This window comes from Daphnia pulicaria, chromosome 4 (assembly GCF_021234035.1).
Source record: "Daphnia pulicaria isolate SC F1-1A chromosome 4, SC_F0-13Bv2, whole genome shotgun sequence".
Classification (NCBI taxonomy): Eukaryota; Metazoa; Arthropoda; class Branchiopoda; order Diplostraca; family Daphniidae; genus Daphnia; species Daphnia pulicaria.
The window spans coordinates 19,060,360-19,086,487 of NC_060916.1; positions in this window are offsets into that span (position 1 = coordinate 19,060,360).

Consider the following 26,128-nt stretch of genomic DNA (forward strand, 5'->3'; position numbering starts at 1 on the left):
CCATCGCTGAAATCCATTTGGCAGATTCTGGGCATGAGATCGCCTCCTGGTACGTCTGTGGTTCAAAAATGTCGTCAGGAGCAACGTTCATAACAGTGTGGCTCAGAAAGTTTGGATCTTCAATTAGCCGATTTGGCTTCTTCCGAATGCGAGACGGTCTTTGAGGTGAGTCCACACTGGGTTCGAGATGGTGATCTCCAAGAAGCGGCTTTTCTGGCTGTTCAAATCCATGGAAGGGTTCCGCAATGATGTCAGAGTCACTTGCAGGTTGACCACACTGATCGTTGGACACGGTGGCACGTCCGTTGGATGCCTCGTAGGCATCCCCACCCACTCCAATTACAGAGACAGTTTCTAGGTCAGTGCGAGGGACAGCTATGGGAAGTAGTGAAGGTGCTTGAATACTTTCATTGAAGATGACATCCCTTGAGATTTTAATTTTTCCAGATGATGAACAGTTGGCGAAATGCATCAAATAGAGCTTTTTCTGCATCCTTGAGCCAGTGGCGACTATTTTTCCGTTTTTTTTTAGCTCCATGCCGTTTTTGTCGAACGTAGCTGTGGCTCCACGCTCCGTTGTGGCTCCAATTGAGAACAGGTTGGCTCCTAGATCTGGGACAAACAAGACGTTACGTAACAAACCATCATGCCATTCGCCATTTACTTTGGTCTTGATGATGACATTTCCAACTCCAGTTGCGTATAATGCTTCGTTGTTCTTTCCCACGCCTTTAATTGTTCGGTCACCACGATTGATGGGGGTGATTGACTGAAAGATAGATTTCTGATCACTCATATGCTCACTGGCACCCGAATCTGCATACCAGCATTCGTTGTTGAGTTGAAGATCTGCTGACTTGAAGGCATAATAATCAAAAACAGGTGCGGTTGTTTTCTCTTTTCTAGGTTGAGCCAGCATTGCTTCTTCACTTCCAGCATCTTGTCTTCCTTTGAGATAGGCCTCTTTTATCCAACAATCTTCTTCACGATGAGATGCTCTACGGTTAAGATTTCGGCAGTGACCACAGACAGGTTTAAGACGATCATGTGAAGAAAAATCTCTTGATTTTGACTCGGAAAAAACGACTTTATTCTTCTTTTTGCCAGCAAAGAATGCTCCATCTGAAGAGTCGACACTCATATCAGTTAGCTTAAGCATATTTTCTTCAACTTGAAGTCTGGACGTTAGTAGAGAAAGTGTTTTGATGGCATCATCAGTACTGTTCCATGCAGACATGAAGGACCTATAGTTGCGATTGCCATTTAGTGGAAGAGTAGATGTGATCTTGGCCATGATTTGATCGTTTGAGATTGGTGAATTCACATCACTTAGTTGTGATGCAAGAGATTCAACTGCTGAAACATGAGACATTATGTCGTGGGTAGGGTCATATTGATATGCCATAAACTTGCCCATTAGTAGATGTTTGTTTTCAACAGAAGCCAGCTCATATTGATTTAAAAGCCGAATCCACATCGAATTTGAAGTCTTACAATTCATAATGGTTCTCATTACCTTCTCTTCCAGAGTAGCAACAATGTAGTTTTGTGCAGCAGTGTCTTTCTTGTCCCATTCACCAATCTGAGTATTTCTGGCGGTGACTGCAGCATTGTTTGAATTATCAGCAAGGAGAACAATGGCCGTGGGTTTTTGTTCATCACCTTCAACAATCTTGAGTAGGGCATGATTCTTCAGTACAAGTTTAAGTTGAAACTTGTAAAAGCTAAATTGGTCTCCCTTGAATTTCGTAATGTGCGACACATCTTTTGCAGAGAAAGTTCCAGTGGCCATCTTGGCTCTGTTCCAGAAACAACTTGAGTACTTTTAGCCTATTTTGCAGTTATTACAGTAAGTAGGTAGCAATTGCGAACCTGGGCCCATAACCTGTTGAATATTAACTAATATGAGACTCGCGTTTTGTTCACTGTGATTACGTTTCTTTGTATTTGAGATTGCGACACAAGATTAGATCGAGATTAGAACGCACTCAAGTAGCAGACTGAGTTACACACACAGAGAGAACACTCGATGAGAGAGAAGAGAGGGTAGGGAGGGAGTTGCCAGATTTACACAATTTAGGATTGACAACATAAATTCAACAGTTTGTTCAGTCATTGTCCATTGTAACAGTAGTAATACACCTAGTTAACTTGAAAACGCCTCGTTACAATTTTATAATAACACATGCTGTATATCCGTAGGTATAAAAGCGCGACTCAAACGGTGATCGCACACGTATTTGTATGCATTGCCATTATTGTATTTGCAATAACCTTGCTAGTGTTATAATACAGGTTATACACATTCCTTCTACAAATCGTCACTCCAATTTTTTATCCAACACCTTGTTACACGCTTGTTGCACATGCTATATTTTTGGCTACAATATTTGAATTGGTCAATAGATAATCTCGTTTCCTGCTCTATGATTATGTCACTCTTGCTCTAACTAGAATGCTTGGTAACGCCTACAGGTGCCAACTTATTATCCTTCATCAAGTGTGATTCTGTTGGTTGTAATTTTCAGTAATGATTATACCGCCAGAAAATAATTGCATTCTCAATTAAATCGAATGATAAAAAATTTGATATGATCTTGTTGTTGTTATGAATTTTGAAAGTATCACTTTTGTAAAATTGGGATTAACGTGAATGGATAGTGCACAACTAATTTAACACACTTGTCAAAGTTCCAGACTTTTTTAGTATAGAAATTTAGTGAATTTTAAATTAAAATGTGTTTTTTAATTTTAACCGATTTCTCCCTTGTGCAGAGTTGTCGCATCTTCCCAGATCCCCGCGAACTGAAACAAAAAATAAGAAAAACAACAATGGGAAAAAATAAAGGAAATTTAAACCTCCCTCCTATAACACTAACAAAATACAGGTTTGGGATGATGCGACAACTCTGCACTTAGGGAAAAGAGGGGAGAAAACGGTTCAAATAAAAAAAAACGGATTTTGAATTCAAAATTTATTCGAGTTCTATTGACTGGAAAAATCTGGAACTTTGACAAATTCCAAAGCTAACGCAGCTCTAAATTTGAAAAAACATCTAACCCGTTCTGTACTAAAGGGCCACCAAAGTAGGCCTTTTTGCATAAGGCGTGTTTGCAGATTCCGATAATTAGGGCTTGGATTAAAAAAAACCCTTCGCTTGATTAAAAAATTCTTTAAAAATATCATCTAGAAGCTGGCCCCTTTAACTCTCAATAAAAATATTATAGCTTTCCAACGAAAACTCTCTATTTGGGAGCGCCGAGAAAATTGCCTTTTTTCATAAGGTTGTCTCAAACGTCCCCGTACTTTAGGTAGCAACTGTATATTTTGTTATTGTCTCATTCAATTTCTTCACCAGATCACTGACGTTGGCATTGGGATTGTAGAGGCAATACCCGTTAAAGGATAAAGGGAATAGGGGTAGAATTTATGGAGCGTGAAAAAATGTGACTTTCAGAAATAAAACATAGGTCAACTAACGAGCATGTTTCATTCTTGAGTTTTTAAAAAATTACTATTTTTTCATGCTGCTTACAATCACCTTTTCGAAGCCATCATGCTAGAAATTCTTGGATGTAGGTTTTTTTTAAGGTAAGTTCCTTCTAAATCTCTGTTTACGTCAGTGGATGCATAATCCACCCCAAGTTGGTCTGAACCGAAGATTGAAATTATTTATTTTCTGTGAATCAAAGAATATGCCTTCTGCGAAGTTCACAAATCCTGCACTATAATAAAGTGGCATCAATTACACCACGAGAAATAGCAAAAAAATTATTTCTGAAAGCAGAGTCTGCTGAAAGTTCAATATTGTTCGTAACTCTAAACTCAAAAGAAATAAAAAAACGTAAGAAAATAATTGTTTAAAGGTTTCGACTAATTTTTTTTCTTGAAGGATGTCAAACATCAGTGAAGTAATGTCCAAATTACTTGAATCCTTGACATCGCAACTGTAGTATAGCTGGAAGTGTGAATTTAAGAAGCGGATTGAGAAATAAGCAAAATTTGAATTGCTGGTTAATAAACCTTGCATGTTCTAAATTACAGAAAAAATCCATCATCAATGAACAAGCAGGTGAGGAGGCAAACGTTTTTAAGGTTGTGTCGCAACCTCCACATTATTAGGATTGGGACTCAGAGTGTCTTGCATTCTTTTTAAATAAGAAAGATGGGAATCGAGAAGGGCATCGGCAATTACCTTAATAAATTCCTCAGCATGTAAATTGTAAGGGGAAGCTGTTCTTGCAGATCATTAATGCTTGCAAATTATCCATCGTGATTGTAACGACCTCTCCATCCCGCGGAGAGCGGGTCGTACAAATAACACAAGCGAATAAATGACACTCGGGGCTTCCCACAATTGCTGAATGTATTCTGGATTTCTAAGCTTAAGAGTACATAAATGAGATAAAGAATTAAACGCGGGACATACCGATATTGCCGGAGGCCGATGACACGGGAAAGGAAGGGAAGTAGAGTGAGAACACGGCACAAAAGAATACACGGACGATAACTGCACGACGGCAGACGTGCGTACACACACGGCACAATAAGCGCAAATGCGCACACAAAACAGACACGGAGGTAAAGAAATAGAAAATGGGGAAGATAACTCGTATTGGCACTGAACTGGGTTAACTGAAGAAGAGAGGGGAAAAATGGAAGTAGTCGATAGTAGCTAGCTAATCAGAAATTAGGAAGAACTCTACGAACTGGTCGGAGAGTCGAAAGAGACTAACTAACTGTTCGTCGCACATTTGCGACGAAACTTTGCATACAGCTGGGCCCATCTGGTCCAGCGACAAAGGCACATTAGTCACTAATAATCGCCCTGTGTAAAGGGTACCCCCAAATACGTTGACGTGTGAAACGATCACTTGTCAATATTATTCTGGGGTAGGCCTAACACTATGGGAACTAACACATTAACACACAATTTATGGGTGGCTCTAATTCTAAAGTGGTTGATAATATTACTGGCGCCGGACGGCGTCAGGTTGCAGCATCTTCAGCTGTTGCGGAGCGACGCTTCGTTACATGATTCTTCAATAGAGTAGTAGCATCAAAAATAATTAATTTTTGCTTTGAACCCTCCCAATACAACTTTTCACGACGAATCTTTAAATGTGTAGGTTGTTACCTCGAAAAATGTTTTTCCTTAGATATCTTTGGTGGGAGGAGCCCAATAAGGGCCTTAAACAAAGACAAAGAGTTATGGACTGCCAAGCTTCTTTGTTAATCGATTACTAAAATATTGATTTAACAATGGACAAAGAATTAAAACAAGTGGCAGTCCATAGCTTTTTAGCCTTTTAGCCAAAAATTTCTCGACACTCGTTTCACGAACAAAACAGGGACACCTCGATCTCGCAACTTCAACTACCGTGTTTTGGGACCGGTGACTGAACCTGTTGCTCTCCCTGTTTATTATATATCAAATATTCCTTTAGTTTTCCATTACGATGATCCAAGAGTTTTATAAAGAGGAATCTGTTTTCATACGGAATATTCCACGCGTTTTAGAGTACCAAATATTGTGTGCATATTCCTGATTTCTCTTTTTTGTATACTTTTTTATCAATCGTTTTTTTTTTCACCCTTAGCATGTTTTCCTTCAATTTTTTGTATTGATCTCCTGTTTGTTTTGAATCTCATATCCCCCACAACCACGTACCTCTTAACGTGTATATGCCGTTTCGACTCCCAGATGTCGTCGTGTATGGTTTTGTATATGTTTGGAATCCGGATATTCATTCACGACCCCCGGATGTCGCTGTGTATTGTTTTGTATATGTTTTGAATTTTATATCTACCCCAATTACGTAACCCTTAACTTTTATACAATACATTCACGATCTCCAGATGTCATTGTGTATTGTTTTTTATGTTTGCATGTCAGCTGATATAGGGTTGAGGCGGAGGTGGGGAGGCCCACCAAGCAAGGGGAAGTCTCCCACTTCTTTCTGATACATCGAGATGAAGTCGGTGTTTAGAGAGAGCATTGGTAATTCTGGCTACTTCTCGCAATAATTGTCAGCGAAATATATACTTTTTGAACTTGCCTTTTTCCTTTTTTATTCTTGTTATTATTACTTCTTGTCTTCTCTTATATCTTTTTGTGATCTCACACAACCTTGGAAAAGGCATTTAAAGGTTTTCAAAATAAAATTAACTTTTAGTTAAATCGCTAAAACATTAAATTTATATTTTACTTATATTTTGGGAATGCTCGGGATGGATCCAACACTGGCAATAGCGATAGGTCACTATCCTGAATGTGGCGTGTAAAAATTACCTAAAAATCATTTTTTTTTTGTGCAACCTCCTTTTCCATGACCTTATCCAATGCATTTTCCACTAGGCTTTCAAACACCTTCTCCACAGTTGCTCGGGAGATGTTGGATGACATCTAGCTGGAAAGCTCGGAGGCGGTTGAGCTGGCTCGAGCTGCGGAGAAGGATATGGTTGTGCTGAGATGTGGTCTGGCTGATGCTGTGAGCTGGCTGATGCTTTGGGCTGTCTAATTCTGATCTGGATGTGGCTGTGGTTGAGTTGTCTTGAGCGTTGATGATTGTGGGCTGCTATTTGGTAGATAATTAAGCTTTTTTAGTGCTTCTTGTAGCAGTGGCCTTACCTAAAATTTCAATAGTGAGGCCACCGCGCATCCAAAGAGACCCTTTAGACACCAGATGGGATCGTTGGAAAAAATCCACGGCTCTGTCCATAGCCTTATCCACAGCATTTTCCACCAGGCTTTCAAAGACCTTTTCCGCCGCTTGTTGGGTGATGTCGTATGACATCTGTCAACAAAAGAAAAAATTTATTTTCAATTTAGATGTTTTGTTATCTCTTTAATTGCAGGGGACGTAAGAATTAGAAAGCAGACCAAGAATAAAGATCAGCAAATACCTTCCGGCGATATTCCAAATACCGAATAAACATACTCCGAATATCTTAGATTTTTTAATTCGTCTCTGGAGTGCTTCTTTGTCAGTTGGCCAATTGAATCTTGCAGATATTATGATGGTAGTCAATTTTTGATTCGTTTATAGAAATCCCCAAAACCGTCAGGTTGTGCTGCTTGGACTCCTCGTTCTTCTTTAACCTTTACGGGGGCTGTTTTGGGGAAAGGAACTTGGTTGTCATTGGAATCCTATCAGCCTCCCCTTCCATTTTGAGGAGGAAAGTTGCGAGATTGATAGGTACAGGTCCCAGAATAAACGAAATAATTAAAGGGTTACAGATAATGGGATTGAAACAAAAAATGTACAGCAACAGCTTTCAGGTTGTTGTGACTCCCCTCGACGTTATCGTTGTTGCGAAAATATTGCATGAACCAAACGTTACTATTGATGTGTGTCGTCACAATGTAGTTGCTAAATCAAATCATGAGTGAATTCACTTCTATAGATCCTATGAAATCGCGCGGGGTTTTCACTTTAACGAACAAAAAGAATGCTTATTCCATTGAAGAGTAGGATCTAATGTCAATCGGAATGTAGCCTTTGCATTTGCATTCCACCGAATAGGGGTAGGTCTCAACTACAGTATCACAGTTGAAAAGAAAAATGAAGATCTACAGGTCTTCAATGGATTTCCAATGCCGAGCACATCATCTTCAACAGAGAGAGATGTTGACATATTTGTTGACGATTCTAACTTTTGGAATCTCCAGATGCTGCGCTGAAGATGACTCGTAAACGAAAGTCCAATTACGTTTACATGCGAATCAAGTATAGAAATATAGTAGACATGATCTTTGCAAATATACAATTCTATCCAATGGACGAAGACTCATACATATTCACATTCATACTCATATTCATTCATGTTCATATTCACACGTTCAAACCAGCTATTGCATCGTCTTGCAACACCAGCTTGCCCTATTCGTATGTTAGCCTCAAGCTTGGTAAGGTGGAAGACATTATCCATTTCATCAGATCTGAACAAGATGTTATTGGCTCAGTATGAACACGACTCGAACAAAAAATCAATCAAATATGGTAAGCATGGGACGATTCCATTTCTTTAGAGCTTCACATCTGGATACAAACCGACCAACATAGAGGTCAACAACAAGCTACAACCTATAGCTTATTGGTGTTGATCTCTTTGCCAATCATATAATTTGATATTTTATATGCAACCATGATTGATATGACTGTCTCGGTGAATCTCTTATTTCTACCACTCCCAAGACATCGCATGTTGTAGATCTGTCTAAGAGTTGAAACAAGAGAAGCACATTCATATTCAACATTGAAGCTTCACACTTTCTGCACAAACGTTGGATCGTCTGGAAACTGACATGTCAACACGCGAATCTGATTCTTCAGATATGGACATATGTCTGTTGGTGCAACTGGCATCTCGATTTTCAATATTCATATGAATGATCTCGTCAACTATATAGACTTTATATATGTTCCTGAAATAGTCAAACTGGAGAGAGACAATCTAAAATAATCAACCGAGTAAAAAAGAAGGACTACAAGATGAAGACTATCTCCAAAGAGTCCAAGTACCCTCTCACTGATTCAGATGATAAGTCCTTCAAGATTCCAATTAAAATTAAGAAAGTGAACAAGGAGAAGTATGTAAGTAGATATCTTGACTATGTAAGCAAGCCATCTGATATGTTTTTCCACTTCGATGGATTTCACAAGATGAATCAAACAGATAGTAGCAAACATACTACATACTACCGCCGTTTAGTGCTACTTTAGACACACCGATTTAAAAAATGTTTTCAATCGTAACATTTTTCCAGGTTGTGCAAACTTTCGGGAAAAAGGGTACTTTCACTCAGCAGAGGTTCTTGTTTGTCACTATATGTGCCAAAACCGTGGATCAATTTTTGAGCGATTACTTCATGACTCGGGGTAACATGCCTTCGCGTCTGTCTTTGGCTTGCTGGACTATGCCACCGTGACTCGAGATCCTCGCTTCAACAAAGGCTTTATTGACGTCCGTCGACCTCTTAGCGATATTAAACGGGATACTCCTGTTAATTCAATTAAAATACAAGGAATATTGAGTCAACCATGTTTTCCGTTGCAATTGTTTGCTACATTTCTCATTCATGTTATCGCAGGCGTCAAGGCCGAACCAGTCAACTCACCAGCCACTGCCGACACACCATTTCTAGCCGTTCCATCAGGCCATCAATCGCCTAAGCAACTGCTCCGTGATTTACAGCAACAGCTTTTCAAACTGTTCTCCTCGAAACCCAACAAGAAAGTTCGAATCCTCATGGGGTACGTTTTTTTTCTAATTCCGCTGAAGTAATTCACAAAATTTCACAGCAACTTGGTTTCATCTTAAGATGAGGCCAAAGATCCTACTGCCATTCCAATGGTGTGGGTTTCCTAATGGGTCCAAATGGAAAAGTGCGAATGTTTTGGTTATCAGTTGAGTTACGACACAATCGGTGTCATTTTTAACGCAAGCTGTCCAAGCGCGTCGATGGAAAGTAAGTTGGTGTGATTTTTCGCTTTCAATTTTAGACAAACGCATTATTTTTTCTTTAGAGCCATTAAATACGTCGATCAAGATGGCATTGAAAATTACTAGACCGTTTTTTTTTTTTTTTTAACACCGAGCAAGTTTAGGATCTCTATCATGTACTCGTCTCTTAGCACATCACATGACCGTTTGAACTTGATCTCTTCATTGAATATATTCGAGATCTCAACGGAGAAGGCGATCTCATCGTTGATGTAGTAGCAGTGTATGAAGAAGATTCCCATAAGAATGTTAAGCATTTGTGTGATGATTTTGTCGCCGAGTTCAATCAGATCATTTGAGATTTCGGATAAATCATTTCCCCCAACTCATAGGGCAAAGTATCTTCAGGCTTTCTTCTGCAGAATTCTAATTACTCCATTATAATTCACTGTCATCCTCATCCCAACTTCATCGGACTTCATTTTCAGATTTACCAGGCCTAGATCTATTGTTATTGATGCTATTGTTCTTCTCTATCAGTTTGCAGAATCCAACAAGATCATGGATGGTCATATGATAGCAGACTACATATGTTCAAATGCCAAGAAGTGCAATTGTACAACCCACATCATTGCATTCGATGGGCTTCCACCATTGGCCAAATTGCGTGAACAGCTGAAGAGAAGAAAGTATAGACAGATGAAGGATTAGCTATAATTCTCACTGAACAGCTCCATTCAAGACATGATGACAAATATGGAGTACATCTTGGCACATTCTTGCTTGGATGGACCATGCTTTCTTGGATGCAAGAAGGAGAGGGAGAACAGAAGGTATCCAATCCAATAGACGATATCTTGGTCATCACGAGAGACTGGAATTTTCTCTTGATTCTTCTTAAGAAGATCAATCTCACTGAATATCATGTTTCTTGATTGATGCATCAACGTCTCCTATATCGCTAAGACAATTGGGGTTGATCTGCTTCACTTCATCAGTTCGATACTTATGTTTGGGTGTGACTTCTTTCCAGTAATAACTAATCTGTCGTTGACGTGTCAGGCGTTCAAGTCTATATTTGAACTGGATAGATGGATTTTTGACATCCATAATAAAATGACCCTGTTGAAAGATAATTTCATGAGATGTCTAAGCGCACTCTACCAGGTCTATCGGACTCAGCGTGTTTCAAACATAGCAGCAGCTCAGAGGGGATGTCAAGTGTGTATGCCATCGCGCGTTAAGGCACAAAGATGGAGTCCTTCATTCTCTACTACATTGGATCTATATTGGAAGGGATACTTCTATGTGAGAGGTCACAAGTACAACATCTGCAACTTGTCAAACCAATATTCAGAGAATAATCTTGGAGTCAACAATGACCAAATGAAGGACTACTCCTCAGAAATACAGTCTTCCATTTCTGTTGAGATAGAGGTACAAATAATCGATTACAAGTCATACACATAAAAATTTTATCGGGTACTAAGTCAGGCATGATTTGCTTCATAAAAATTATGTAGATGCGGGAATCTTTGATGTCTTTGGAAACGTATGCATTTAAGTTGGAACATTTTTTGCTTCTTGCTTCAACAATCCCCTCAGCCATGGTCTTCTTTCCACTGGTGCTTCAGTGATTAAAAATTAGACAATTTTTTAGATTTTTCAACCACAATTATTGTGTACGATGACATGCGATGCATAAAAACAAAGTGAGAAAAATTTGATATTAAACCAAAGACACAAAGACATAAAATTGATTACACAGCCTGTGACAAATGGAGATCTACAAAATTGCTTCACAGAGGAAGGCAACGGACGACTTTGAATATGGAAAAGAGTTTTTATATTGTTTCTCAGCGTAAAGATAGAACTGCACTTCAATGAATCCCATCGGTAGGTATATCCTTTTCTATCGTCTATCAGGCTCTATTCTCCAAGAAAATGGTTGGCTTGGTAATGGTTCTGTCTGCCCTAGCATATATTACGTATCAGCTAGATAAGTATGGTAATTAGATTATTATGCAGATTAATTTAGTTTCGCCATAGTTGTAACATTAGATGAAAAAGATCTGTTTGGATTGGTTGATTGATTCACATGAGAATTTGCCACATAGACGAAACTACTAAACGTTTGATGTTGTTGTCTACTGTTCTGAGTACAATGATTCAGGACATGTAACAAGGTTTTAAAGAAATATTGGAATTGAGATGCTCATGCAGTCGTCTCGAAATGATAACTTTAGTCAGGAGGAAAGAATGTCGGTTGTTTCGGCAAGACAACTTGCCTGTCACACTTCTAAATTGAGAAAGATTTTTCAAGTGGTCTCCAATCCAAATGAAATTTTGTCATAGGTAAAATAAAGAGATGGTATAATACCAAAATTCTTTGCGAGCAAGTGGCTTTTATGCAGTAAAAAAGTTAATTACTTACATCAACAAATATGTGAACCATTACGATGGATTTGTGGTAATTACACTTCACTTGTTACTTGGCCCAAAAACAAATTCCAAAAATTCACATCGCTGTTGCAAATTGCAATACTTTCGGAGTACACTTCAGTCATTGGATGAAGAGTGGAATGTAAACCGAGATGATATCTTGTAATAAAAAACTTCCAAAAGTCATATTGTTTAGTTTTGTCACCTCACTTATAATGCTCTAAACGTCTACAACTTGTTTTAGTGATGTAGCATCGAAATTATTGTTATTTATTTTGAAAATATTTCTTTCTTTATTTCAATTAATCTATCGCCATTAAGCCTCAAGTTTACTTACGATGTTATATACAAGTTAGACACAACTGTCTGCATTACATTTATAATTGCCCGCTTAAGACCCATTTGTGCTCCCTTGTATTCGCTGTAAACTCATAATTTTCACTGTGACTTGGCTCAATCTTGTGTAACAATGCCTCATCGCCGCATCTGGCGCGACACTTGATCGTTGAAAAGTGCGCGTAATAAATACAAATCTAAATCTAAATCTAAATTCCGAAATAATAAAACCTCATCAAATTAAAAAATAAATAAAATTTAACAATTTGATATTTAACTGTTTCATAGATAATTTAATGTTTGTGTGCTTACATCTTGCATGAATAACTTCCCTTTGCCAAGTACTGCAAAACTGGTAAATTCATTTCTACTGATTTCACATAGATATTGTCAAAGTTTTTTTTTCAATCAATTGCGATTGCGGTTATGCAAATAGATTTCCCACCATATATCTTTAAAAGAGGTCATTCATTTTTTGGATTCTTATTTGGGTTGACCTGGATAACTAAAGGCAATTTCCCACTTTACAAAACTCACAAATATTACCGATTTTCACTTCTTCATGGGACTTGTTGAGCAGCTGGTTGGCTTTTCCTCCGCCGACAACGTGGTAGAGTGGCCGTTGTGGGCGTTGTGTCTGCTCTCAGTTCTCGGAATCCTAACATATGGACAGCTTAACACGATAATTGTTTTTAAGGATGTGAAAAGAGCGCAGGTAAACCTCTTATTCTGGAGGAAATTTACCTAAATCGCAACAAATTCAGGTGGACGAATTGCATGCATTTCGAACCACTATTAGTTATCATAAACGAAGAGAGCCAAAAAACTAACAAGGAGGTTTAAAAGTAAAAGTTACGTAAAATTCTGGGTAAATCTGGTAATCTGGGTAAATCTGGGTGGAGGATAGGATGATATTTTCCAACGAGCTACGTAATAACCATAGCTATGGCCATGGCGGCCATGCACCGCTCTACGCTATGTGCTGGGTGACGCACATAGCTATTTTTGAATTATATTCACTAACTTTGGTCGAACGGATTCGCAATAATCCATCAATCCATCACCAAACCAGTAGCAGTGATGGGGTGGGAGAAATTACGGGGGTGATGGATTCACATGGTCTACTTACCGCCGCTGCGAGACTGCAGTGGCCGTTTGGACATCTTGATCGGTTTGGACCATGCATCCCTTATCACCGCGAGCGAGTCTCGATATATGACGAACCGACCACCTCAAAGACTTGACTTGAATGGACAGCAACGGAACTGATATTGTTAGTATCGATCAGCACGTGCAGGCGTCAGCTGATTCTACTTTTATACTAGCCGAGCAAGTTCGACGATTCTTTGACGCCGAGTCGTTCGGCACTGAATTCAAGTCGGAGTGTATTTCGGCTGAACACCAGAGAGTGATGACAAAGTTGGATACTGAAACGGAAAAAAAATAAGTGTAGGATATGCAGTGCCGGTACCGTGGATCGACGACGTCCCTCCTGAAATCCCTGATAACCGCCGTACGACGGAAACGAAGGTTGAAGAAGATTGAAGAGTCTACTGAATAAATTTGGCCGCAGCCCAGGACGTACGAGGCTTACTACCAGACCGCCATGGAAACACATTTTAGTGAAAAATATGCCAGACGGCTCACGCCAGAAGAAATTCAGCGAAGCCCAAGCAAGTATTTCCTTCCGCTCTTTGGAGTGCCGAAAATGGCAGGACGGCGGGATTTACGTCTTGTGTTTGATGCTGCCGCAAAACCGCACGGAAGATGTTTGAATGATTTTGTCACCAGTGGCTCTGCGTTTCAGGACCCATTGCCTGCCGTTTTGATCCACTTCGGAGGATCGCCTGGTCCGCGCATACGGAAAGGATACGGAAAGGACGCCATACAAAATATTGATGAAATCACTTGCATACCGTTATCCTAACAATCTGAAAGAAGTTCTGAAACGTAGTGGTGACGGGATAGAATAACTGGATCCGCATACGAATAGCAAATCTTGATTGCTTAACCAATACAATGTTTGCTTCTGTATCTATAAAAAAGAAATGTTTTAAGAATCGATGAGTGGTTTCCGAAAGCAAAATTGTATTAATAAGTGATAAGAAATATTAGATGTATTAAAGTACGCCATTTGCTTCTTCTTCTTTACCTCAGTCTCCTCATTGTTGTTCGCAGCTTTTGAACGCTTTCGTTTCATTGATCGGTAGTTAAAATGAGTGCCTCCACAAAAACCTCCCTCCAGAGTTCTCCACAATCTCCACAAACAGGTATAATATAAGTGTGAATTCTATTTCTAATTAATAAAATTTTTTATTACCATATTCAGATACATTGATGTTTTGAGACAGTTCGTTGGCGGAGTTAAGACTTTTCATTTCCAGGTTTGGTTCATGGGTCTTGTCTTCTACTTCCTTGTTATCACATGAAGCTTCCTCAAGCTGTTCTTCGTTACAGAGTTCTGCACAATCAGGTATGTATGTATGTATGTATGTATTGCATTTGTATCCCGCACTTTCACAAAAAAGATCAATGACGGCAGAGTGTGCTACGATTTACATTACTTACAAAATAAAGGGAACGATAAGGAGAATAGATGAGTCTTAATAAGTTTCTTGAAAACTGGGCGGTTGGTGGTGGAGCGAATCAGAGCTGGAAGACGATTCCAAGTGTGCGAGGCATAGTTGGAGAACGACCTCATCAGCAGCTTTCCCTTTGTGGCGAATGGTTTTACGTAAGCTCTTCGTCTCCCCTCTCTGGGAATCGCCCTCCTCGACAATCTTCTGCTAGAAGCCTTACGAACATCAACAGTGAGTGTCAGAGCAGAGGAACGAAGTCCTGTGTGGCCCGGGACGTGCAAGTTGATTGTCTCTTGGAGGTTGAGTGGTGCCGAGGCCGTAAGACAGTCAAAGACCATCAAGAGGATCTTAAAGTCGATCCTTTTCTGAACTGGGAGCCAGTGCAAGTGGAACCTTGCGTCCTCGGTCGAGATTGACCGGACGCGGTAGATAAGGCAAGCTGCTGAATCCTGGACTGCTTGAAGAGACTTGAGTTTGTAGGCCGGCAGACCCGCGAAAAGAGAATTTGCATTTTCCAGACGAGAGATGACCAGGGAGTGAACCATCGTTTTTGTAGCAGATGGTGTAAGCTGATTTCGAATCTTCCCAAGACGATACAGTTAGATAAATTTTTTTAAAGTTTATAAATTTACGTAAATAAATTATTTTTAAAGCTAAAAAATGTTCCTTGTCCTTTTTTTCATCATGTTGCCAAGTTTTAGTGTCGTGATCGTGAAGGACTATGCGGAAAATTTCGTCAAGTCACGAAAAGCTGTTTACAAAGAACCTATGGTCAGTCCCTCCGTAAATTCATTGTTTCTAGCTATGTATTTTTCCTCAATTTTTTCTATTTTTCTAAAAAAATAGTTAAGATAAGTTTCAGACTGTAAAATACAGTTGCAATTACAGTATGTATTATCGTTATTAAGTTATTCAGATTTAAAAATATTGCCGATTACGCAATACCCAGCCAACGCCGCATACATAACCAAACGCAATTTGTATGCGGCGGCGGCTGGGTGTCTATAGGCATGGCCTACTAAATGGTTAAGGCCTGTAGACTTGTATCCACTGCCATGAAGGCGAGAGGCGTGGCCAAATTCCCTAGCCCTGCTCCTGTGATAGCTAATCACAAGAAAAAATGAGGGTTGAACTTCGCCATCTGGCGTTTTAAGATGTAAATCTCGTTGTAAAGTAATGAAGGCGTAATAACAAGTTGTTAGATGCCACGAAATGCGTTTTTATTACTTAGTTCATCAGCAGTTGTTGAGGAAAACGACTAAATAGGGTAAAACTACATGTGCATAATTCCCGCAAAATTTTCTGCCTTTAGAAAACGCCACTCGAAACGAAACCAACCACCTATCAGCCTCGGACAGCCGTTCATCCAGAATAAAGAAGAAGAGTGAACCCGGAGTCTCCGAATAGAGCGATTGGCAATTGGCATTGTTGGATCGTGTTTTAAAAGAGTCCCTGACGTCCAAGGAGAAAAAATAAACTTCTAAAAAATTGAAAAAGCCTTTGAAAGAAGAAACTTTGCGACCTACTGCCGTTAATTCTACAAAGAAAAAAAAGTAAAACCAAAAAAGCGGCTGCAAAAAAAATTCGCTAGGTGATGCTAGCGCAGCTTTTGATGTTGAAAATGTGGGGATATCTTTGCAAATTAAACCATGCGATGGTAAGTCAAAACCTCGTCGTGTAACTGCCAGAAAATGCCATGTTCGAGAGAGAAATCCTGATAACCTATCGGCGTCTGAAGGTGAAGCTATCTAGACTTCGGAATCCGTGTCTCGTATCAAAGGCGAAGCTAATCTCATTGTTTAAACTCATTCATCTCACAAAGAGAATGCAAATTATTCTACACCTGTAAGCTTATTATTTGAAGTGGGAAAACGTATCGTGTGTACCCGGAAATCGTGGAAACAGTCAACTCCGCCCTTGAAAGGGGTGAAGTTAATTCGCCATATTCCACGGATTTATTTATTTTAGTCATCCGTTCTGTGTATATCGTGATTCTTGATCCAGAAATTAAAATGTTGCACAAATTATAGTTTTATTTTATCTTCTTTCATCACGGTTAATGCATTACCAAGGATTTTTGTTGGTATACAAGATTGTTCATATTTATTCCGTTATTTTCCATTTTGATCTGTTTAATTTCTTACGGATCAAAGCAACATGTCGAGGTACAATTATTATAGAAACATTTAGCGCATTCAAATGCGCATTGCCAAATGCATCTCTGGTATTCAGGCTCTCTAAATTGCAGAAATTGTGTTAATTACATAAAATTTAAAAATAAACAAATGATAAGTTTCTTGCCTTGTAAGACAGATTTATTTTATCGAGAACAGATTTATAGACGAAAACAGTGCGTCGTCAATCGAGACAGAATTTGAACTGAACCGAAACAGTGGTGGGGTCAAGACAAAGCAAATATGAGAGGAAGGGTGAGCAAAAAGAAAAGAGTCATCGAGATGATGAAATGTAGAGGGGAAGGGGTGAGACAGGAAATGAAGATGTAAAGAATGGTTCGAGATGTTGCAAAAGAGAGGTGGGGAATACGGCGTGGGAAAACGAGAATAAACAAGATAGAAGAAATGAAACATGAATTTCGACAAAATGATTCATACTCCTGTATTTCGAATACCGCTGCATTCGTAGGTGGCAAATTTTTAAGCATCACTTTGCATTCCATTGATTCCATTTTTTGTCTTTTGATGGTGATGTAGGTTTTAATCTAAAATAACCAGATGATTCGCTGTCATCTGGATTAACAAGCCAAAAATTGTCGAAGCAGCAGGTGATGACGAAGTAGATGGTGTATCAATGAGAGATAAGGGATGATTTGATGGGGGCGGAGACAATGACGGAGAACGCGTAGGAGGGGATCCTGGATGATGTACTAAGAAGTCTTCCTCTTTTGCCTCTCCTATATTTCCTGTGCCTTTTCTTTCACCTTTTTTCTTTTCCTTTCCTTGCCTTTCTCGAACTTTTTTTCCCTTCTTCCTCTTGATTTATATTGACTCGATTCTATTGAGCCAATGTTGGTTTTATGCTCATAGATGGTTTTGAATTGGGTGTCGCAACACGTCTTCTTATTGTGGATTACAATTACTCCGAAAAACGCATCCATTTAAACAGTGTCAGACCTGTGGATATTTGTAAAAAAAAATTATCATTTACGTATGCAAACACAAAATCAACAAATTAATTACCATAACGTTCTACAGGAACCGTAAGTTCACACTTGAACTGAGTGAAATAGGGAATACCCCAATAGGGTCGTTGCATGAAATTTCGATTTGTTTTAAACATACTTCATGAGAATCAGTTTTTCACGCTGATTCTCATGGTATTTTTTAAATATTTTTAAAATCAATCGAAGTGTGTGTTTTTCTAGTTCAAAGTTCGAATAAGCGCCTCCCATTTCAAAACTGGGTCTCAGCCATTTTTGATGGGTGGTGCTTAATTTGTGATGAATTTGTAGACGACGCTCACGAAAATCACCCTTTTCGTACTGCCTACGGCTGAATACAACCCTCTTTCGCCCTTAGGGCCTTAAGGAGAAATACGAAAAGGGTGATTTTCGTGAGCGTCGTCTACAAATTCATCACAAATTAAGCACCACCCATCAAAAATGGCTCGTCCAGACATTCAGCATCAGCATTGTGCAGAAATTCGCATAATGTATAAATTTTCTATTTATGCTGTTATTTCGTAAAATTCCACGCAATATTGATAAAGTTGATACATAAATGTCGAGATTTTAAAGTTCTATTTTTTTATATGATAACAATTTTTATTGTTCTAGTTTATATGTTAGATATCCCTTATGGAGTAAAGCTTTCAGCTAGCAAAGAAAATTAACACCGTTTAGCCCGTAAGCGAAAAAATAAATTTTGAATGAAGGATACCAAAATTAACCCCCCCCCTCCCATATTTTGTCTGGTCCTTTGGCTCTTTGGCTTGGTATCCTAATTTTAGCTTAAAGCTCATTTATTAGATCTTGCAAAAATCTTGTTGTTTAATCGTATTTACAAAATTAAAAAATCGCGTGTTGTGTCCGGAATTCATATTTGCTCAGGTCGTGTCGGGATTCACTGTTTTACCCTATAACTTGTGGTTTTCCAACACAATACTTATTTGTACACAATGCATAGATTAAATATACAATTACATTTCATTCCCAGACAAGTTCAAACCTCCAAGATCTTTTAAGCCAGACACAGCAGAAAGTTTTTTTTTCAAATTCCTTTCTTCCAACAAAGTAGAATGTTTATATTGACCAGCTTCAGTAAGCCATTGAACACTGCTTTTAGAATAATTCTTCATGACATATCCACCATAACGATACAGGACTGGGTCTATTGTATCATCCCATACTTCTCCTAGACAATGGGGCGCATTCATACATTGACAATCTTTTGGAGAAGTGTAAGCTAACTTGAAAGTTCCTTGGAATCAATTTGCAAAGAAGAGAAATTACAAGTACCATCATTCCATTGTAAAAGAGGTACATTATTCATTGCTTAATAGGAGGATTTATTAGTATCTGCCTTCGGATTAATAGCCATATAACTTTCATATAAGTAAGAGTAAACTTTCCATCACTCTGTTTAGCCAAGGATGAAGAAGGATGAAGCTCTAATTTTTTTGTTTTGCTCCACATTTCATTCGTTGTTGGGTAGTTTAATATTAGCTACTTTTTGTGCAGAATAAGTTTCTTCTGCATCTTTACAAAATTAATAAATCATTGAAACATTTTTTTTTTAAATTTTGTACATAACACGGCCAGCCCATCATAGGAAAGGTAATTGAGCCATCAGATAAGACATGATCTTGCATAGACTCGTATAGTCTGTCTCCATTAGAATTGGTACCATCTATTGCATTCATATCTGTGGCTAAATTCACTTATTGCGAAATTTTTTTGCTTTTGCTTGCCCTATCTGTACTTTTCTACGATATTCATCAGTTTCAGACAATAATGATAAGGAGGACTGGACCCATCTTAGACAGTTCAAGTTTTTTTCCCTACATCTCCCATTCTCTTACTCATAATGGAAAACTTTATTTTCCCCCAAAACAAGCGGAATGTTTCCCACACCCCCTGAATTTTTTCGTAGTTGTAGCCTCAAAATTATAAAAATTTCACAGATATAAATTTTTGAGAAAAATTTGCATGGTTTGGTAGCCTTTTTCTTACTTCAAAGTTTTTGTCCAAAATCAATGCAACTTTGTACGAACTACTAAGTAGCTTCACATCTAAGATAATATTTTTATAAAAATTTTGATTTTAAGATTGATTTTTACTATTTTTACCTGCCTTGTCCATTATGGGACGATGTCCAACAGGAGTCCGGTCTCCCCTACAACAGTAAATGCTTCAGTTTCCATTCACAATAATTTTATCTAAGGAGGTAGCTGCATTATGATTTACGAGCATCACGGATCTAATTATAATCTCGTTCCGTATATTAAATTTTCCACATAATTTTCTTATCTATATTATTTACACCAATTCCGCCATGCGTATGTGCAAACCTTACTTGATTTATCGTTGGTTTTTCTTCCTGCCGTTGAACATGCATTTCAATTTCACCACTAAGGACTTTACATTTATTCCATGGAATATTATCTAAATAATATCCTGCTTTATTATCTAAGCACATTACAGGAATATCCAGTAAAACCTTTCTAATTGATAAAACGTCACTTCAGCAGTCAGCCTCGAGTCTGTTCAGAAGAAGGAAAAAAAAACTAAAGGGTAAGTGGGAGGCGTGTTGGTCTTGAGAGGGGTTTGCGAATATCATATATCTCCGGAAGGGTCCTCCCAAAGAAGACGCTGCCTCTCAAAGCCATCCCAAAAATGAAACGGGCTCACCCTTAAAAGCAAGCTTGAAAAGAGTATCTTCCGAGAAGCGAATGAAGGGGCTTTTTAGCTCAACTGCTAGGGTTAAATCATTAGAAGGCAAAAGACGAAATTCTGCAATTTGAGAACAATTTTGAGTAGATCCTTGACTGCTGAAGAATCCCTAAAGACATACGATCAACGCCAGCCACTGGTATTAATGTGTGTTTCCTTTAAAGCTTTGCCTAAGTTGCAAGGTCTTATGGGTAAGGTTTTCATTTTCTTGAAGTCATTCGTGAATTTTGCGCACAATACCCTGCGTCAGGCAAATCTGGGAGGAAGGGGGGCGATGCTCCTTTGAAGCGTTCTCATCTCATTTTCCTTCTTCAGCAGACGAAAGCTCCATGAGGTGCCAAATCTCGATCGTGCGTTGAAGATTTTGAGAGGCTTGATGATAGTGTAAGGATTGGCTGTCAGCGCTATAGTTATCGGCAAAATATTTAATTCCCCTCGTTTGTTTATTGCTCTCTCGCTGACCTCGATTCAAGTCATTTTCTCTTTTATTGCTTTGACTCTCTCCCGACCTCATTTGACCTAACTTTTTGGTATAAAACCCGCCGCAAAATGTCAATCTTCAGCTCGGTGTTTCTGGCTCACCCGTCGCAGGATGTCACTGTGCAGTCCGGTCTTTCGCTACTGGCTCACTTGCCACAATCTGTCGGGTTATTTCTTCTTCTTTTTCCGTTGTAGTTATGTTTTTGTAATTGCCCGCATAATTCTAGAGAAGTCTTGCGCTTCACATGTAGGACCGTAAAGCCATGTATGTTTCTACAACAAATTATTTACCCCGTCTATCACCGTGTTGAAGTGAGTGACTTTTCAGTTCTCACAATAAAGGGGTTCTTTGGCCACACCTGCTAAAATTCTTCTGAAAAAACTTGTCAACTGTTTCTAAAATGGCCACCGAGTGGAAGGAGGTGTCAAGACAGATTTCTCGAAAAGGCCTTTGAAATATCTTTCCGAATGTAGTTGAGCATAAAGGAAAAAGCTGCGGGATCAGCACCTTGAAAAATATAAATGGATTCTTTGGGGATCCTCTACCACAAAATGGATTTTTGTGCTATCAGGTGTTTCCAAAAATGCTTCCAAAATCCCCTGAATCACCCGCCACTGATCAGGACTTGTATCTTGGGCAACATCAATAAAGACGTGATCAAGGCCATTAACCAGTTTATAAAGGACGCCTTGAGGCGAACGAAGAAGGCCATGGTGAAGGTAATCAGAGAGTCATAATCTAGAAACGCTCTTTCTTTCTTTAGTCGCTGATACCTTTGATGAATTGCTAAAGTCAGATGCAAAATAGCTTTAGATACCTCAAAAACCCTCTGCCTTTTCAGCAAATTAGTTAATTCTAAGAGGCTTTATTGTTTTTCCTTCAACACACAATCCAACAAAGGGGAAATGTTTGAGGAAGGCTTTGGACGCAAGATGTTTTCGTGGGGATTGGGTGGTGGTCACAAAAATGGTCACATATTGCTCAAAAGTCTTTTCCTCAGGTGTGTGATGCCAGTTTTATAAGATCTGGGCGCTCTCTTGATCGGAGACACTTCCTTCGTTTAAGAATAATCTTGCTTTTTCTGAGTCCCATAAAGAGAAAGGACACATCCAGAATTTTTATTGGCTTCAGAAGAGGGTGGAATTTGGAGAAAATTCTCTAAGGAAAGAAAGGCTTTGTGAGCTTTCTCTGGATCCTTTGCGAGAAAGCTCAAAAGTGAGCCTTCCTTCAGGTAATCGGTAATCAAAGGCCTGAGGGTGTTTTCGCAAAACTGTTAAACCAGAACGCTAATGGTTGAGATATGATAGGATCTTTTCCAATATCAGCCTCATGAAAGACTGTATCTTGGATTTCTTTATAGGGGTGGGTTTCAATCTCATCAAGAATGGTGAAATGTGGACTCAAGCCAGCCTCCAGAGGAACACGACTGAGCAGAGAATGACAAACACCATAATGTAGGGTTTGAATTTTCTAGGCTCCGGGCGTATCCCAAAGTTTAGACAAAAGTTACTGGACTGGTTTTAAAATATCTGTACTTATGGGAAGACCCAAGGCCTCCATTTCTTCTTTTAAAAGATCTTTAGAATGGGTTACCCACTGTCGATGGCGTCTTTGGAGACAATTAGCCATTTCCGAAACCGCCACTTGTGAGACAGAATAAACGTTCCAGAGGCATTCCTGAAAGCATCAAAGTCAACAGGCGGTACGTCAAAACCTTCGTCTTTCTTATCCACAAAAAGCGGTGACCCAGATCGTTTAATGGGGATGGAGGTTTTCAGGGAAGTCATAGGTTTCTTACGACCGATTCAAATCTTATTTCATATTGTTGACTTTTATTCAAAATATGCAAAATTGGCGCCAAGATGCCCAAAACTTGATTTTTGAATAGAAAGGAACAAATAAACATACACTCAAAAGCTTTAAGATCTGACAAAAAGCTTTAGATCACCAAGTAATTGATATAGGTGCATATATATATAAGTGCAGGAGGATAGCTTTAGAAGCCTCCTTTTTCATTACGGATGATGTTGCCTCAATAGAAATTCTTTGTCTATGGAAACTTTTTTGAAGAAAATACCATGACTAAGGTATTAATTATTTATCCCTCCGTTTCACATCAGTCTCAGGAAGTTGTCATTGAGGAACTCGTGTCTTTCTCTGCAAAGCTTTAAGAGCTTTTACCTGACCCCTCTTTGTCTCATTCAGAACGCGTCGAACGATTAGCTCGTGTCCTTCCTGAGAGCATTCAGAATAAATCAGCATTCAGAATTAATCGAAACATTCAACAGCCCGTTAAAACTGAACCAAGTATAGGACCCACGCCAGGTATTAAATTACCCGGTCCAAAAGTGTTGTTTTGACCGGGAAATTATTGCTTAACAGACAACGCAAGATCTGGCAAAGGCAATGGAAGCTTTTTCTGAAGTTCTCCTGGTTCGGCATTATTAAGGATATTGTGAACTTTGAAAGTGTTCAAGAAAATATTACGATTGGTTTTGATGGTTATTTGGGTTGGTGGTCAGGCTTCAAAACACAGGGAACACGCCTTCATCTTCTCATTTTATGCCGGAAAGTTTAGTTTCCATGTTAGAGCACTTAGGGGTCAATAATCGTGATAAAATGTGGTATCTCAATACGAAAAACGTGCCATTGATGGTAACAACTAAGCTTCCTCCAAGGAGGGCGTTATTGTCACGAGTGAACACGTTCATATTAACACTTTCGCTGTTGCTTAATGCAATCTATTAACATCAACGAATCAACAGAAATTTCTCAACCGGAGGTCTACAGAAGAGATTGCACAGAAAATGTTCAACAATCAGAAGTGGAAGTCACAAAAAGTTGGAAAAAAAATTATTATTCTTCCTTCAGGGGTAACGCGAGGAGAATTAGTCAAAGGGCTAAATGCTTTTGGCAGCCATATTAAGGGCTATTAAAGCTGCAGGTAAAATGCAAGCCAAACTCGAAATTCAATAACAAAGTATTCGTTTTGATTCATCCCGTCTTATCCTCCCTCGAGAGTCTGTCACCTTCCCCTGAAACGAGGACATCCAGCAGTTGTGGCTTAAACGCAAAGCAAGTATTAGAATCCTCTGCATTTTTCGTCTCCATTTAGAGCCTTCATTAGGCTTTTTCTACCAAAGATGAGTGAATGGCAACATTTGGGTAGGATGAGCTTTATACAACTTTAAACTGAAAAGGCTAAAGAAAGAATTTTTGTAGAGTTAACGACCCTCACATAAAAGATTCCCCGTCGAAAGTTCTATTCTTAGGGTAAAAATAAATTCATAAATTTACATGCGTGTACTAAGTAGTAAGTACCCTATTATCGGAACAGAGCACATAACGACGAAAACCGAGTCTCAAAACGTCTTACATATGACTTTTTTTTTGAATTTCAAGCATCTTGAAGAATTGAACCCTGTTGGACAGAGAATTGACAAGACGGTCCACGGTTTTCTCCTTTTAGTATTGTATGATATGATCCTGGATTTTTCTTGTCAATACCTCTTGAAAGTCTACAATCTCTCTCTTAATAAAAAAACAAAGAAACAAGAAAAAATCAGACTGATGAAAAATCATGTAGAAACCTTCATCCAAGTTTATCAATTGACAACACAGCGCAGGCCAAACCTGTTGCAAGTATACAAAACCAACCAAGGGACATACGACGAATTTAAATTGATTATGCTACTTTTGGAAGGGTGGGCTAACCCTTGTGCATTGGATCAACACGGGGTAAACCATCTAGAGATTCTCTCTGAAATCGAATGTCAGCCATCTTCAATGTGGGACTTGCGTGATCGCTGGAAAAGCCAAGGATTTCTTGTTTGTAAGAGTGTTTTAAAGACATATGATTTCTTTCCTAACATATTTTTTGTGGTCTATAAGACCTATACAAATCTACACTATCTACAAATTCCTCCACCAAAAAAGTTCGCCAAGAACCCATCTGGACAACAGCAATCTCCTCGTGTAGAACATAAAAGGCACGTGCCTAGTGCAATCGCACCGAGTTCACGCAAAGAAACTAGTGTTGTTTTCGTCACTTCAACACCATTGGCCCTACCCACCTAATTCGGTTGATGTTAAAATCTTGTCAAATCCAAACTTGGTCGATTCAAATTTAACCATAGCGCACTAAATCTTCTAGCCTCAAATTTTTTTTCCATCAAACAACTTTGGGGAATGTGAAATGCTTACATTGACTATCCGAATCTCGTCAATTACTCCACTGCGGGCGGTTCGAACCGTAAGATGGGCGGTTTCATGACGACCGAGTTATTCTCAGAGAAACTGTTTGGCGTACAGTTTACTACTTTTATTTTCAATACAGTATCCAGCCTTAGAGTAGGAGCACGCTCTCAGGACACATGCCTTAGGACGTTTCTTCTGTAGTAGGATAAGAACACGGATGGCTGCTGAACTCGAAGCTCAAATTCATGCAGTGATGATAGGTCCATTATAGACAGCGTCCCCGCTTTGTCGAAGTCTATCAAAAACCAGACCTACTATCCACCGATCTTAAATCTTGGGGAGTAATGAGATAATTTGAAGAGAGACGGATCTCTTTATGAGCCAATTAGAAAATCAGTTTCAATAAGAAAATTCCCCAAATCTTGCTTTTATGTTCCATCACTGTTGCCTTATGTTCATTTTTATACTAAAGTATACGGTTTTGAATAAAAAAATTTAGAGCAGAATCAAAATATGAAACTCCTAAAGCAAAAAATTCTGACAGCCTTGCTAGTGATCCTTTCGACCCATTCAAGGGTCATGACCGGTGGCTTCCCCTCAAAGACAATTGACGGCAATTTGAAGGATGGAGCTGGAAACTCCTGCAAAGATTCCTACCAAAGAAATTCCTCAAGTCCATCCCATCGAAACCGACCCGTTAGAAAAAAGGGATAGGAAAACTCGAGAGTTACCAAGGG